Source organism: Symphalangus syndactylus, chromosome 2 (genome assembly GCF_028878055.3).
Source record: "Symphalangus syndactylus isolate Jambi chromosome 2, NHGRI_mSymSyn1-v2.1_pri, whole genome shotgun sequence".
In the NCBI taxonomy this organism is placed as follows: Eukaryota; Metazoa; Chordata; class Mammalia; order Primates; family Hylobatidae; genus Symphalangus; species Symphalangus syndactylus.
In genome coordinates, this window is record NC_072424.2 from 114,824,785 (window position 1) to 114,842,817 (window position 18,033).

An 18,033-nucleotide genomic window follows, 5' to 3' on the forward strand; every position below is an offset into this window, starting at 1 on the left:
CCCCAATGGATGCCCAAAACTGCAGATAGAACCCTATATATAATATGATTTCTCTAGCATATGTACCTAAGATAAAGTTTAATTTATAAATTAGGCACAGTCAAGAGATTGACAGCAATAACTAATAGTAAAATGACAACACACCAACATTACTACCTTTACACCTTGGGGCCATTATTAAGTAAAAATAAGGATGACTTGATCACAAGCCTCGAGATACGGAGAGTTGATCTGATAACTGAGCCCACATCTAAGTGGCTAATGGACGGTTGCATCTATGATATGGATACACTGGATAAAGGCAGGATTCATGTCTCACATGGGATAGAGCAGGATGGCTTGAGATTTCATCATGCCACTCAGAACGGCATGCAATTTAAAACTTATACATTTTTTATTTCTGGATATTTTATTTAATATTTTCAGACCTAAGTTGACTGCCAATAACTGAAACTGCATGCAGAAAGTTAAACCTCAGGTAAGGGAGGACTACTGTAGTCTATCAGGAAATATCTCCGGAAGAAACCGGTAGCAAGGTGGGGAGGTAGGACAGGGAAGGGAAGGCCAAGCCAGGGTGTGATATCAGAGTCCCAGAGGGTCTAACTCCTAATCCTGCAGGAAGACCACCCTGACTAGGGCAAGGGTTAAGAATAGATCCCAGGCTGGGCGTGGTGGCTCATGCCTGTAATCCCAGCACTTTGAGAGATCAAGGCAGGAGGATGGCTTGAGTCCAGGAGTTCAAGACCAGCCCGGGCAAAAAGTGAGATCCCTGCCGACCCCCATCTCTACAAAAAATAAAAACAATTAGCTGGGAGTGTTGGCAGTCACCTATAGTCCCAACCACTAGGAAGGCTGAAGCAGGAGGATCGCTTGAGCCCGGAAGTTTGTGCCACTGCCCTCCAGCCTGGATGACAGCAAGATCCTGTCTCAAAAAAAAAAAAAAATCCCAGGAGATAGCACTTCTTGCTCTAGGGCCAACAGATTTGGCAGCCTGAGAGCAGTTTTGGGATTAAAAAAACCTGCAAATACTGGTTGGGGGACGACATCACACTGAGGGAGGGTGCTGTGGGCAAAAGGGACCTCATATGCTGTGGGTGGAGCACAAACAGCAAGTTGCGAGAACAGCTAAAGCTAACTGAGGTAAAGGGGTATCTCAATTAAGATTGCATTTGGCCGCATGTAGTAGAAATCTGACCCAGTGCCTAACCAACAGAGTTTATGTTCCCAATATACCAAGAAGTTCAGACATTGGCAGTCCAGGATTAATACAGCAGCTTCCCGATGTTATCGGTCAACAACATGCCAGCTCTGCCTTGCTTGTTGCTGCATGATTGCGAGATGGCTCTACTGCCTCTAGCCTCACATCTGCATTCCTGGCAGGAAGAAGAAGAGGAACAGAAGAGAAAAGGCTGTATGTCTACTAGGAAAGCAGGTATTTTCCAGAAATCTCTAACAGACTTCTGGTTTCTTTCCTATTGTCTATAACTGAATCACATAATTACTTTAGACGTATGGAATTCTGGGAAGGTGACATATGGTTCCCTTGAAAATAATAACTGTTCATTCTTTGCTCTTTTTTTTTTTTTTTTTTTTTTTAGTGAAGATGAGAGAATGGGCAATGACTGGGCATACAGTGGTGTCTATCCAATAGGGGATTTTTTTTTGGTAAAAATATAATAATAGGCTTTAGGAGCTTCCTAAGACAAGATTTAAGTACAGACAGCTTAGATATCTGAGGGATGGTGCCAGAACTTGCCAATGAGGAATTGAGGTAGGGCTGGTTTATGGGCAGTGACCTGTACAGTTGCACAGGGCGTGTGGAAGGGCCCTGTGTTTGGTTTCATGCTATGCTGTCACTGAGCAATCACATTCTGTCTTTGGACTTGTGTTATTAAGTCTGATGGGACAATGGAACATATGTGTTTTTTGGACTTGTGTTATTAAGTCTGATGGGACAATGGAGCATATGTGAAGTGGCAGCACACGCCCTTGTTGGCTCAGGCTCGTGGTACAGCGTGCAATGAGCAATGTGCTTGCCAAGCAGTTAGCTCAGCTGCACAGGCCAGGATGGGACCTGGGCCCAGATTGGTGGTAGTGATGATGGTGATAACAGCAGCAGAAGCAGCAACTGCGGAGACAGCAGCCATAGCCCTGGAGACAGGAGAAGCTCCACATGAAGGCAGTGCTAGGATTCGTGTTGGGAAGTCAGTTTGCTGGTCTATCCCTGGAGCCCATTCCTGGGGCATCTGCACAAACCGTAACTTCTTGGCTAGAAACTGCTGGCTGTCAGGCAGTCAAACTTTGTCAGTAAACTATTACAAAAATAAAAATGTACACATAGATGTTGCAATAAAACCTGCCAGGGAGTTATTAAGAGTCTTTAGAATTTAGAATCCCTGGTTTTGGAAAGTACCACAACATTGCAAAACAAATATTCACAAGCTTAGAAACAAATTAAATTTAAAGACAATCTCATTTGGTGAAAAAAACCTGGTATTTTCATATAAAGCAATGGATGAATCAATTATTGATGAAGAAGACATTTAAAATTAAATTTTATCTTGTAATTGAAGATACAGTGATAGAATGCATAAACAGGTGTTTGCATTTTCAACAAATCATAAAGCCAGTTTCTTGTAAAACCTCAACAAGTTACAGAAAATGTAAGAGAAAATAAAAAGCCATTGTACAATTTGCATTTAAAATAAAATTCAGACACGAAACTGGTTTATATGAAGAGTTGTCTTTTTAGAAAAATTATTTGAAAAGAATTGTCAGCTCTCGATGTATTAATATGTATGATTTATCAGACATTTATCCTAATGTTGTCACAGCCTATAAAATACTCCTAACAGCTCCAGTAACATTCACATCAGCAGAAAGATCCTCCTTAAAATTTAAATTACCAAATTTATTTGCAATCTTGCATATTCCAAGAGCGACTCATGTGGCTTTCAATTATATCAATTAAAAATGAAGTCGCCAAAAGTATAAATTTTGATGACTTAGTAAACAAATCTGCAGAAGTGAGCCAGAAAAACCTCATGATCAATCAAGATACCATACTAATAAAGTATAGACATCCTTGGGCTCTGCATCGACAGATTCGACCAACTGAGGATGGAAAATATTCAGAAAAGAAAAACCAATTTAAAAACCACAATAACAAACAATACACAGTAAAAAATATAATATGACAACTATTTATATAGCATTTACATTGTATTAGGTATTATAAGTAATCTAGAGATTATTTAAAGTATGCAGGAGGACATATGTAGGTTATATGCAAATACAATGCCATTTTATATAAGAGACTGAAGTATCTGAGAATTTTATTATCCAAGGGGGTTCCTGGAACTGATTCCCCTTGGATCCCAAGGGATGACTGTATTGGCGGTGGTGGTAGCAGTAGTATTGTTACAAAAATAAGAGAAGAAACTCACAGACAGAAGAGAAATAATAAGCACATTATTTATTATGTTATATAAGATTAGGACATCAAAAATATTTTCTTCAATTCGTAATTCTACATTGTTACGTATGTATCATGATTACCCCTTGTTATGGACTGAACTGTGGTCACCCAAGATTCATATGTTGAATCCTTAACCCTTAATGTGACTGTATTTGGAGATAGGGCCTTTAAGGAGATCATTAAGGTTAAATGAGGCCTTAATGGTAGGTCCTAATTCAATAGCACTGGTGTCCTAATAAGAAGGGAGGAAACACCAGAGAGAGCACTCATTCAGCAAGCACACCAGGAAAGACCATGTGAAGACACGGTGAGAAGGTGGTTGTCTACAAGCCAGGAAGAGAGCCCTCAGCAGAAACCAACTCTCCTGGCACCTTCCTCTTGGACTTCGAGCCTCCAGAACTGTGAGAAAATAAATGTCTGTTGTTTAAGCCACCATCTGCGGTATTTTATGACAATGCAAGCCAACTAATATGTATGCCCCTATTACATTTTATAAATAAGAATTTTTTTTTTTTCGAGATGGCGTTTCGCTCTTGTTGCCTAGGCTGGAGTACAATGGCAAGATCTCCATTCACCGCAACCTCTGCCTTCCGGGTTCAAGTGATTCTCCTGCCTCAGCCTCCTGAGTAGCTGGGATTACAGGCATGTGTCACTACACCTAGCTAATTTTTGTATTTTTAGTAGAGACGGGGGTCTCACCATGTTGGTCAGGCTGGTCTCGAACTCCTGACCTCGTGATCTGCCCTCCTCAGCCTCCCAAAGTGCTGGGATTACAGGCGTGAGCCACCGAGACCGGCCCAGAAAATATTTTTAATGAAAAACAATCTTTATATTTTAGTGCCTTTAATGACATTTTCCTCTTACTTTTAAACAAGGGGCTCAACATTTTCATTTTGTACCAGGCCCCACAAATTACATAGGCGACTGTACTCTGAATTGAGGTCACACTCTGTGCCTCCCCTACGGCCACAGAGCGGTTGTCTCCCTGCTTCTCTCTGCTTCCTCTCTCTCTAGATCAGCTGCTTCCACCCTGACTCAAGTACGCAACATCCACCCACTAATTCTGTCTCCATTTCTGAGAGAAAGAATCTAATTGGCTTAGCCCAGTCCATGCATTTGCTAGTCCAGGGTCAGGTGCCCTGTTCCGATGGGCTGAGGATGCCTGGCTGTCCAGGCCCACACTTTGCTGGGGCTCAGGTGGAAGGCAGTTTCGGAGGAGATGGCATGGACTGGACTTGTACTTCCAACTGAGGCACTTACGATGCTTTCACAGAGGATTGTCTGGCTTTGATGCTCCACTTCCTTTTACAAGGTGTTTAGCAGATTCACTCCAAAAAATAAATATAACCAATCACAGCTTAAAAAGCAGAAACCAATGCCCTGTCCTCAGAAGTATCTTACGCCTGTCTTGCTCAGCTTTCCATTGACAACCCATTAAGAACAGGACTGGGGGAGATTTTCAACAGCATAATGCAAATGCTCATAGGTTTTTAGTTAAGGGTACTCTAAACTCATTTTGGCATGGATTTTTGACATCCTGTCTCACTTAATATTAAACCGTGCTTCAAAAAAGTTAAACAGCAGCACTTTGGGAAGCTGAGGTGGGCAGATCACCTGAGGTCAGGAGTTCGAGACCAGCCTGGCCAACATGGTGAAACCTCGTCTCTTCTAAAAATGCAAAAGAATTAGTGCCAGGTGTGGTAGCACGCACCTGTAATCCCAGCTATTAGGAGGCTGAGGCACGAGAATTGCTTGAACCTGGGAGGTGGTTGCAGGGAGCTGAGATCGCACCACTGCACTCGGGCAAGACTATGTCTCAGAAAAAACAACAACAACAAAAAACAAACAAACAAAAAAAGTTAAGCAGCAAAGATATAAATAAAAATAGAAATATTCATATTTTCTACCAAGACAAATTTTAAGGACACGTTTTTGGTAAGAAATCATATTTATCATTAAAAAGCAGTGACAGCAAGACCCTTGCTATACATTTTCGGAAGCAAATTTGAAAGATTCCTGTTGAAATAAAAGTAGAAATTAAAATCATTGAATAGTAAAATATTTTATATAGTAACACCTTAGTTACCTAGAAGTCGGACTTAAGGGCAACTCCTGAAATCTGGAATACAGCAATGGAACTAAGTTCCTTGAGGCACTGAAACAGTTTTCACAAAATCAGTTCACTGAAGCTCATTTGTTTTAGTTGCAGAAGAGGGACTCAGTCAGAGCCTATTCACCCTTACTATTCACTGTCTAAATAACTTTGATTATCCGGTTTGCCACCCACAGCATGTTAAAACCAACAATTTACTAGGGTAGAAGGGTGCTGCTAAAATATAGAGAGTGATTATTGACATCAGGGAGGAAACAGGAAAGGTGGAACTGTCAAACCATTTTGGAGATATTCAATGCATACGTGCGTCCATGTACCTTTCTTACATACATTTAATTAGTGTGGGCTGAATGCCAGCTATTAGCCTATGACTGTGCTAGGTGCACAGGATACAGAGATTAAGGACTCAGTGTCTGCCCTAAGGGGCTTCTAATCTAGCAGAAAGGGTGACAAATAAAAAGGCAATTACAATATAATGTGGAGAATGATTAAGTGCCTGATTCGGCTTAAATCAGAAGATAAGCTAAAATGCATTTCAAGTATTTCAGGTAAGACATCTGAAACCCCAAATTAAGATCGGGGTAGTGGGGATGCAGAAATGTGTCAGACTTTAAAGATGATGGAGGTAGAATTTGCACTGCTGGATGACAGATTGAGGTGAAAGGCGAGGGAGAAAAAAAGAGTCCAGGATGTCACTCAGATTTCTGGCTGTTGTGAAGAAAGAGTTAGATGCTCCAGTCTCTCCAGAGGGCATCACCTCATTACAGCTGACATTTTAAACGAAGACTTGGGAATCACTGACAAAAGGTCAGGGAAGTACGAAATCCATTTAGTAGCGACTTTCTCTGCTGGCGAAGAAAACACCTCGTCTTAAATGACTGGTATACGGAGGAGGTTTTGTAAGTTCCTTGAGGGCAGGGCACCCAACATTTATCCTTCCGTCCCCAGTGCCCCAATACAGTAGATGCTTAGTAACGACGTCTTTACTAGATTTATAGAAACCAATTTAGATCATCTTGACCTTTTCTAGTCATCTCCCTTTAGAGTGTGAGATAAAACTGAGGAAATTTATAGATGTCTTTAGTCCTTGAGCAGATAACGGTTGGCTCTAGACATATTTCTCTTTCAAAAAGAATTTTTCTTAGGAGAATTGAAAAGTCTACGTTGTTGTCTTATTGAATCAGATCTTAAGACCCTGACAAGCAACCTTTCCATCGCTTCAGGTTTTCAGCTGCTTCGAGAGTAGCAGACACCAATTAGCTTCCTGACTGGCTCTGGGGTGTGGAGAGAGGCAAGTGGTGGCACCTCAGGGCACCGGAGCAGCCCTCTGTCCCCACAGGCACTCTGCATGCTGACAGGTCCGGAAAAGGACTGTCATACCCTAAAGAAAAGGGGGCCTCATTCGGCTGACCTTGGGGAGTAAAATGTCTCCTGAAACCTTTTAGACCCCTAGAAGGTTCCTCAGGGGCTTCTGCTGGAAAAAAGCTTTTAAGAGGCAACTTGTAAACAATTAAGTCAAGATGCATTTAAAAAGAAAATCTCAGAATTAGGTCAGAATTGGACAGGGGGAAATAACCATCTGGATGTGTTATGAAGCTTTTCAGAAACTGTTTTCATGATTTTTATCACCGACATCTATTGGAGTAATGTTATTTTTTTATTTGAATATTTAATTTTCAAAGTTAAAGCTTGAGGAATAGAAGCATTTTATCTTTTACAAATAGCTGTGAGTCATGGTTTATATGTCTTGAGTTTTTCTCAGCTTTAAAATCTCAGTTGGCTGTGAAGTAGGGGAGAAAAACAAAATAATGAAATTGCACAAGGAAAACCAACTTCCAAAAACACTCCCAACAATGTTCCTTCTTGCATATGAAAGATACGTTATTACATCAGATTGCCAAATTTGTGAGCTTGAACAGCAGATGTTCTCATTGCAAAATCTCTGATTAAGAGGAACACGGTGCTGCAGGGGATGGGTGCTAGAACTAAAACTAAACTGGGCAGTGGGTCTTCTGGGTGGAGATTTATGTCCCTTGGCCGGAGGAGACATGGTTGTGTGTGTGGAAATTCTTTTGAATTTTCCTGAAGCAGCTGTGATTTTCTGCAAGCCTGAACCCGAGGTAAGCTGTTTCCGTTTCAGCAACCTCTTTATGGGGAGGTCACTCTGGAAGCATTTATCTGGTATGGGGGCCAAGACTCCCGGTAAGGGGGAGGCGGATGTGGGAGGAGCCCGTCTGGAGGGATGGGGTTCTCATCACCTCTCCCTGGCCTTGCTGCCTCCAACCAGGGGCCATGGTGACTATGAAGGGACACAGTCAGTCCAAAGCCACCCGGGGAAACATGTGGCCTGCATCCTGGCAGGCTCAGGACGTGTAGGGGGCTGCACCAGGCACAGCGAGTAACCCTACTCCGTTTCTGAACGCACGCGGGGGTGCTGCCAATGTAAGGCTCTCTGTTAAGAACGGGTCCTAGCCCTCAGCGGAGGGTCACGAAGAAAAGATAGACTTTCCTGGCAAGACTGTGGAATCAGATCGAGCCATTTTTAGATGTAAATGTCTGGCTTTGCCTGCAGCATTTCAAGGAAGACTTGACTGCTGTGCGTTGCCGCCCTCCGCCCCGTTCCCCTGCACTTACCCACCCACTTCGCCTGCACTGATCCGCAGACGCGCGCGGGGAAAAGTACGCGCGATGCTTTCCCACTCGCTCAGCGGGCGCCGCTCACTGGAAACTCGCTCCGGATTCCAAACCCGAGAGCAGTGCAGAGGGAAGCCCCTTTGCTGAGCAGCTCCTTAGTGGAGGGCAATGAACGCGCTGAAATCCCGGAGTCTTCTCTGCCAAAGACATGCCGAGTTTGTGCATTCTGAGATCAATTCTGGGCTTTCCTGAAATTTTACTGGGGGTCCCAAAATTTAATTCGGAGGCGTTGCCTTCCATTCTTCCCCTGAAAATAGAGATATGACACAGAAATATTTGTTTACTAGCTCCCTCTCCCATCAGATATGTAGGGTCTTTATAAAATTCTTGTAAACTTTGAAACTTTAATAATTTTTATTCTACATACCATGGGCCTCAAATAGTATTTAAAAGGCAAACTTGAAGGTGGAGACATTTGCTTATACAATTGCACATTTGTATTTTGGATTCTATACAAACAAAAACGGTTTCCATAAGTGAGCATCTGTTTTCTAACAGTATTAAAATATTTTAAAAATTCACACACCACTTGCAACTACAGAGTTTCAGAGGAAACTCATAATGGTTCACAGGTTGTATGAGCTTCCTTTTCTGTGACTGGGTTGAAAAGCTTTCCTTACTGACACTAGTCTTTTTGTTCCTTAATTTCAGATAGATAGTGAAATATCTCACGGGATTATTCATCTTCAGCTGTACTCAACTGGTTTTACTTCCTCGGTTCAAATGCATTTTGAATGTTTCCATCTGAGCTTATATGCTGTGCCTGCCCTTAATAACACTGTTGGAAAGATACCTTTCATTGAATTCTCACCATTCCATCCTAATTACTTTTTCTTTGAGGCTTTGGTCTTTAAAATACAGTAGCCTAGAGGCCTCTCTGATCCTGAGGGTGGTGCCAGTAACAGAGTAAATGTGCTCATAATAGAATTTCCACATTTTTCTTTTAAAAATACTTTTAAAATGTCACAAGTAATATATATCCATGATGAAAACTGAAAACAGATAAGCAGAAATAAAAACTATGCACTTATATGTACATATTTATAAATATGAATATATCAAAATGTATGCATATTTATAAAAATATGATACATTCAATTTTAAAAACATTTTTCTGCTAAATAAAGCATGAACACTTTCCTTTATTCTAATGGCTACTTAATTTTGCCCATACAGATGTAATAAAATCAATTCAATTAATTCTTTATTGTTGGAGATGCAAATTACTGAAAAATATTTGCTATTGGAAATACAGCAATGAACATCTTATATTCTTGTGCATTTGCCCAATTATTTTTATAAGATAAATTTTCTGGGCCCCAATTTCATTTTGACCAGAGCTTTTACTTATGGCTTCAACCTGCTGCCTTCAATGGGAGCTGATTTTGCTGATACAGAAGATAGTATTGCCTCTACTGAGTTCTTCATATTAGTTCCTCTGACTTGAGTCTTCATTCTAGTTACAGTCTCTCTGAAAATTTCTCACTTTGGGTTTTCTATTCCTTTACTAGACACTATATGGAGCTTGGCCAAAGTGTCCTTTATAATTTCCCCATTTCCCCTTATCTTTCAACATCCTTCCTCTGCCTTCTCTTTAAATGCCCACAAATCTAGGCATAATTCTATTCTTGACTTCCCTTCTTTGTAGTCTATGCTCTCCTTTAGCTAGTTTGTCCTCTGATTCTATTTATGAGAATGATTCATCCTTAAGCTCTATCCTTTTCCCCAATTTTTTGATTTGTATCCCCATATATTCCTTGGCATCTTCCCATGATCATAGTGCAAGTATCTTAAAGTTAGTATTCCCCAGACTCAATGCTTTATTCCAAACTCCCAGCAAAACAAAAACAAATAAAAATAAAAAACATAACCAACCCCACCTCCCAAACAAAAGAGCTCATTTTCTTCTTCCATATTCTCTCTTTTAAAGTTGAAGGTGCCCACTGATCCATCATCAAAGGGTCATTCAGATTTAGATTGAATAGACATTTATTAACTGTATCAAGTCATAGCGGTTTCCTGCTTAAAACTCTCTAGTGGCTCCCCATTGCCATTAAAGTGTGACTCAAACTCCTTACAGGAACCATCAGGCTTCTGTGATTTGGCCTCTGTCTGCCTCCTGCTCAGATCTTCTCCCAGGCTCCTCCTGCCTCTCTATGATCAGCTGCCTGCTTTCTGACCTTCTCTTCAAAGTACAAGTGCGTGTGCATCTCAGAGACTCAGCACTTGCTCTTCCTTTGGCCAGAACCCCGTTTTGGATTATGTATTTGGTGTTGTAACTAACAACTCATTGCCAACCCAAGATCATTTAGATTTTCTGCTATATGTTTTTCTTTTGGAAGTTTTATAGTTTTGAATTTCACATTTAGTCTATGATCTATTTTGAGTTAATTTTTGTGAAAGGTAGGTCTTTGTCTAGATTCTTTTTTTTTTTTTTTTTTTTTTGGCATTATCTATCCAATTATTCCAGCACCATTTGTTGAATGCTCAACCCTTTCTCCATTGAATTGCCTTTGGGCCTTTGTCAAAGATCAGTTAACTATTGTGTGGGTCTATTTTTGAGGACTAATTAATATAAATTTAAAGATTCCTTTATTCAAACATTCTATCAGCAAATATTTCATTGAGCAACTACTATATGATCAGTACTGTTTTAGGTACTGGGAACATATCTAGGAGTCAGAGATTTATGGAAATAAGTTAGCTTTGAGTCTCATTTGTACAGTATTTCCTTTTCTGGCAACCCAAAAACTTCATTAAGGAAAAAAGAAGGAAGTAAAAAGGACTTGCTTAAGCATCATGGCCATGAGGAAGGGGGAGGGGAAGATGACATTTTTAGACTGGAACTTATTTTTTGTAAGGATGAGAACTCAGAGGTGTCAGTCTGGTGCTGACTCCTCAGGGGGGATCTTCTGGGCTCCTGCGTGTCCCATTCAAGGATGGTATATTTGTCTGTTTTTATGCTGCTGATAAAGACATACCCAAAAAGAGATTTAATTGGACTTAAACAGTTCCACATGGCTGGGGAGGCCTCAGAATCATGGCAGGAGGTGAAAGACACTTCTTACATGGTGATGGCAAGAGAAAAATGAGGAGGAAGCAAAAGTGGAAACCCCTGATAAACCCATCAGATCTCAAGAGACTTATTCACCATCACGAGAATAGCACAGAAAAGACTAGCCCCCATAATTCAATTACCTCCCCCCGGTCCCTCCCACAACACATGGGAATTCTGGGAGATACAATTGAAGTTGAGATTTGAATGGGGACACAGCCAAACCATATCAGATGAGTATTACTTGGCTCCTCTTCATTGTACACAAAGGGCAAGTCTATGGCAGTATATGGAAAATAGGGAATGAGTTGCAAGCTAGTCAATTGCGTGGAAGAAAAAGGAAAGAAAAGTAATTTCAGGGCAGGTGCAGTGGGTCACGCCTGTAATCCCAGCACTTTGGGAGGCCGAGGCGGGTGCATCATGAGGTCAGGACATCGAGACTATCCTGGCTAACACGGTGAAACCCCGTCTCTACTAAAAATACAAAACATTAGCTGGGCGTGGTGGTATTAACCTATAGTCCTAGCTACTCGGGAGGCTGAGGCAGGAGACTCGCTTGAACCTGGGAGGTGGAGGTTGCAGTGAGCCGAGATCGCGCCACTGCACTCCAGCCCGGGAGACAGAGTGAGACTCCATCTCAAAAAAAAAAAAAAAGATTTCAAATATTGTTTTTTCATACTTCATATTAGGGACTTAGAAGTGAAAGGGACCTTAGAGATCATCTATCCCAACTCCCAACCCTATGGAGGAATCCGTCTACAAAAGCTGTAGCAGAAACCAGCCTGTACTTGAACCTTTCCAGTGATGGGAAACTCAGTACCTCAGAGCTGCCACTTAATTATAGAAGACCCTCCCTTACTCAGAACTGAACTCTGCCTTCCAGAGACTCCCAAATATGTGTCCTAATTTTATTCTCTGAAGCAACAGACATATATATCTAATGTCCTCGTTTGCAAGAAAGTCCTTTGCACATGGTTATCGGGGGTTCCCTAAGTCCTGGATTCTTTCTCTCTGCACCTCCCCTTAAGTCTTGGCTTCGAGACTTTTTAAAGTTGTTTTCTGGTTGGCTAAAGCCCTTGTTAAAGGTGCTGCTCAAAACGAACACAACACTCGTGGTATTTGAGCCTAGGGTTTAGTTGATGTGGGTTGCTAACAAGAAACTTTTTTTTTTGAGACAGGGTCTTGCTTTGCTGCCCAGGTTGGAATGCATTGGCACCATCATGGCTCACTGCAGCCTTGACCCCTGGGCTCAAGCCATCCTGCTGCCTTGGCCTCTTTAGTAGCTGGGACCGCAGACACTTGTCACCACACCAGGTTAATGTTTTTGAATTTTAAGTAGAGACAGGGTCTTGTTAGTTGCCCAGGCTGGTCTCGAACTCCTAGGCTCAAGTGATCCTCCCGCCTCAGGCCTCCCAAAGTGCTAGGATTACAGGCATGAGCCACTGTGCCCAGTAAGGAAACACCTTAATTATACTTAACTATAATTCTGTTTATATGAATGTCTTATCTATACTTCTGTTTATACGTTTATACTCTTTTTTCTCCCAGAGGTTAAATGTTTAAAGTTCCTCATTATGCCTCGACTAAAGATGCTTCTACGTGAAAGTGTTGTTTCAATCTGTAATTTCACAATATTTTATTTTGGAAGCTGGTGGCAACAAGCTGGCAGGAAACATGGACCTTAGGAAAAGCAAACACATTCTATTTGCTAATGGTCACTAAGCGATTGTAACCAAGGCAAGCTTATTACAGAAAGGAACAATCAGCTGAAGTGTAAAGGCAGAGCATCTGAAAAATCCTAACCCTTCTTCCCTGCATGCTAAAATCAGCTAACAGAGATAAACTATTAGCTGTTTCTTAAAAAAGGGATTTGTTTACACTACGTAATTTTTGTCAGTGGGACAGCCTGTTTGCCTGCCTAAGATCTTATTACTTATTAATGCATTATTACCTGTAAGAAAAAGGTGCTTGCATTTCAGAAGTTTGTGTGAATCACGTGTCCTCCTCATTTCCTACCAGGGTTCAGGTATTTGTTTATTTTGAATAATGACAGTTCTCAGTAAAGCTTAAGGTTTTAAGCTCATGCCCTTCTGCATAGAACCTAAACCAATCTGTCAACGTCTCTTTCCTGTTCAGAATTTTAGACTTAGTAAAAAGTTTGCAAACTAAGAGCTTTTATAAACAGAATATGACCATTAATATACTTGTTTCTGAATTCCAAGGGAAAATGTATGACAGCTCTTATAATTTCAAATGCCTTGACCAATGTCACAAAGCTAATACTGATTATGGAACCCATGAGTATGACACTAGAATTCAGGGGCTTTGGGATTCCATTGTTGTTTTGCTTAATTAAATAGACATATATTAGGGCATGTATACTATACATGCTCAGTCTAAAGAAGAATAACCAAAGGAAAACTCTTGTTTTCACCACCATTTAAGGAGACCATTGCCAATTCCAATGTGACCTCTGTCCTTGGTACCCAAGGGGGAACCACAATCTCAAACTTTTAGTCATTTCCTTGTCTTACCACATATATATGTATCCCTAGACAATATAGGGTTTAGTTTTCTATGTTTGGGTATTTTATGCAAGTGGAATTATGCTCTCTGTGTTCTTTTAGAAATCAATCCTTTTGCTCAATATTATGTTTGTGAGGTTCATTCATGTTACCCTGTGAAGTTGTAGTTCATTTTCAAAGCTTTCTTCTGCTGATAAGCCTTTGTGTTCTTTTGCAGATTAAAAAATGAATGATGCTTCTATGAACATTCTTATATGTGCATCTGGTGCTGTTTTTATTGTTTTATTTATTGAGCACTTATTTTGTGTCAGGCACTGTTTTAAGCGCTTCAAATATATTGATTCATTTAAATCTGCTGCCCTCTGAGGTATGTAAAGTTATCATCCTCATTTCACTGATGAGGGAATTTGGTCCAAAGAGATTAAGTTAAGTTGCCTGAGGTGACAAACCTAGGAAGCTACAGAGACCAAGCATCTCAGCTTCAAGAGTCTTTCCTTGCAATCAATATACCATACTGATTCTTCTTTGGCTTATCAATCCCTCAATCAGTCACTTTGAAAAGTTCTAAGGTGTGTTTCCATTTGTCCATATATCCTTTTGTTAATCAAATGCTGGCAAATCCTTTTTAAAGCAAAAAGTCAACAAATTTAATAGAAATCCAATATGCCACACCTCCTTTTTGGGGCTTGGGGCTAAAATCTCTATCATTTTTTTCTTTTCCTCTCATATCAAATATCCTGATGTTTTTTCATTTCAAACCAATTTCAGAATGGGAAAGAATGCGCTTGCCTGAGAAGAAAGAATAATACGTAAATAATTTTAACTGTATGAGACATTTAAGAGCAGTATCTAATTCATATGCCCCTCAGAAGTGAGTTCCAGGGACAGGCAAATGACCAATGGTATTTATCCCCATCAGTGCTCATCTGTCTCAGTGGCCTGTGCAGGAAAACATAAACATGAGCCATATGTCCATCTTCTGAGTTGGTGGAAAGCCTCTGAATACCACCTAATCCAGAAAATGACAGATTGAGAAATCTAAAGAGATCTATTGGGGAGAGTAAGGGAGAAAATGCCTCATCTGCTTCCAGTTATAGCAAAGAGCCAGAGCATCAGTTCCTTGGGACAGAAGGAGCCTCCACCCATCAACACAAGCACAACAGAAAGCACCGCCAAACAGCCTCACGCACCAGCCTTCACCCCCTCTCTCAAGGGAGTCTTCCATGTAGCAATACTGAAAGAACCTTAACTCACTGGCATGAAAACCAGAAGTGAAAATCAAAGGGAAAATTTGTTAAAGATTAAAACTAGTAGGACTGAAGTTTTGCAGCCACCAAACGGGCCAAGGAGGCTGGAGGAACATCAGTCCTGCTGAGATGGTCAAAGTAATGGCCTGCATGGCCAAGGCTGCCTTCAAGCACATGTCACTGAGGACCCAAAGCTTGGGAGAAGTGGTAGTAGGAACTAAGCACAGACAGTCTAACTCCAATAAGGGACGATACATGACCAGAATAGTCATCCAGCCAGTTTGGAGAGGTAGTAATTTTCAGGAAATAGTGTTTTTGAGAGGTTCAGTGATCTTTAAAGGACTTACAGTATTTTTGGTTGCTGCTTGGCTAAATCTATTTTATTTTCATTTTTATTTTATTCGAGACAGAGTCTCGCTCTGTCACCCCAGCTGGAGTGCAGTGGTGCCATCTTGGTTCACTGAAACCTCTGCCTCCCAGGTTCAAGTGATTCTCCCGCCTCAGCCTCCTGAGTAGCTGGGATTATAGGCACATGCCACCACGCCTGGCTAATTTTTGTATTTTTAGTACAGATGGGGTTTCACCATGTCGGCCAGGCTGATCTCAAACTCCTGACCTCACGTGATCTGCCCACCTCGGCCTCCCAAAGTGCCAGGATTACAGGCGGGAGCCACCATGCCTGGCCTAAAACTGTTTTAAAGCATTATGTTTGGAAAAAATAATTCCCAATCTGTTGTTTCAAATGTTCTAGCTTGAATAAGATTGGTGCATTATAAACTTAATCTGTAGTTAAAATCAGATAGTTACATATTTTTGAGTGAAAGGAGCAAGTTATAAAATAATCCAATATAATCCCCACTTTTGGCAAAAAAATTTACATACATGCAATGAAAATGTCCGGAAAGTCCTACACCAAGGTTTATGAACTGAGGCACTATGGCATTTTGGGCTGGATAACTCTTAGTTATGGTAGGATGTTTAGCAGTATTTATTCCTGGCCTTGCCCCACTACATGCCAGCAGCACCCTCCTCCTGAGTGGTGACGATCAAAAATTTTCTACACATTGCCACATATCCCCTGGGGGACAAAAATTCTCCCAGTTGAGAATCCTTTCTCTATTCAAATATGTTTACGGTGGTTAAATCTGGGTGACAGTATTACAGGTAATTTTTCTTTCTTCCCCTATTTATTTCTAGTTACTCTACAATGAATATGTGTACATATATCTCAATATATGTCTTCTATAATAAAAATAAAAGCTATTATTAAAATACCCATAACCATAGCACTATTTATTTTAAAAATTATAGGTACATGCTTTTGAGCAAAATCTTTGAAAAATATCTGTAGATAGGTTTATGGAAGATATAATGTGGGGAATTAAAAAGGAAAAGTTCTTCTAAGATAATTTAGCAAAAATTAATCTGCAAGGTGTGGGGGTGGTAATGTGTGGGCCAGAAATAACTTGATTAATGACCCAGGGGTACTCATCCATGACAACCAATCCTCTGTTTAATGTTCTCATTAGATTTACCAAGCTGGCGGTCTTGTGCTCTGGGCTGTACAAATAGTTTTTCTCTGCACTGATTTCCTTCCAGTTGGGCTCAGCATGGGCGGGCACCAGATCTTTCCCATGTTATGGGCTCCAGTGACAGTTCACTTCTCTCACTTCCTTCTTGAGAGGAAGACGTGGCACTACGTTTCATTCACTTTGTAGCGGTGGTATTTTCGTTCACCAGTTGTTTAGGATTTATGGGGTGTGGAAATGGAGCTGCTAATAGATGTTTTTTATTTCTATTAGATAAGGAAAACTTAACTAATGTTCAAGTGGTATATAAAATCCTGGGAATGACCGGGGATAAGATGGACAGTATAGTTGTCCCTTGGTATTCATTGGGGATTGGTTCTGGGACCCCTGAGGATACCAAAATCCATGGATGCTCAAGTCCATGGCATAAAATGGTGTAGATTTATTCTCCCGTGTACTTTCCATCATCTCTAGATTGCTTGTAATGCCCAATAGGCCTAGACATCACTTCATGTAAGTGCATTCAGTGTAGTACTCAGTGTGATGCAAATTCAAGTTTCACTTTTTGGAACTTTGTGGATTTTTAAAAAAATGAATGTTTGATTTGCTATTGGTTGAGTCCATGGATGCTGAACCCACAGATACAGAGGGCCAACTTGACTTGTCAGACTCTGAAACTTCAACTTCTCAGCTCCACTTGAACCTCAGGCATAGAGATGGAATCTGAAGTGGACCAGAGGGTGGCTTCTTGGAGATGGTGAGGCGTGGCCACAGGAGGTACAGGATGCATGACAGCTGCCTCCCACACAGATATACCACATCTAAGAAGATGTCACCACCCCCATGAGAAATAGCTACTGTATGCTCATGTTTGAATGTGTGTGTATACATATACAGATTCAATATATACATACGTTGCAAAGAACTGAAACAGCAAAATTAGAGAATGCTCAATATTTCTGACATGCTTGGAATAACAAGAGATGTAAAAGCAACTCAGAATTAGATTCCCCTTTTACGAAGCCAGATAATGTGGCTGAACCACTGAAGGATTTCAATCTGAGGGCACAAAGTAGGAAGCAAATTACTATTTACTCTCTGGTAAGAAAAACAGAGTTAGACAAGGTATGCCTTTGAATCACTATAGTTGTATGTCTAAATGGCGTTTCTTTCTGGCAGTTAGTAATGGGACCTGGCAGTTAATGATGATGATGACAAACAGGGAGCACTCACTATGTGCCCAGCACAGGTCTAAGTACCTTCTATAGTCCAACTCTTTCAATTCTCAAAACAGCCCTAAGGCAGCTCTTATTTCTATTGCACAGATGAGGACACTGAAAGACATATTAGATGCTTAGAGAATATTTTGTGAATGGAATTAATAAGCAAAAC

General features: G+C 40.8%; 1 long non-coding RNA gene across 1 annotated transcript; it reads right to left on the reverse strand.

The window, feature by feature from the left end:
* Positions 1-384: 384 nt before the first annotated feature.
* Positions 385-11,352, reverse strand: LOC129474194 (uncharacterized). Its single transcript, XR_008654479.2, has 3 exons — positions 11,295-11,352; positions 8,226-8,532; positions 385-1,373 (listed from the first exon to the last, which is right to left on the reverse strand). It is a non-coding gene; the product is annotated as an uncharacterized lncRNA (long non-coding RNA).
* Positions 11,353-18,033: the final 6,681 nt, after the last annotated feature.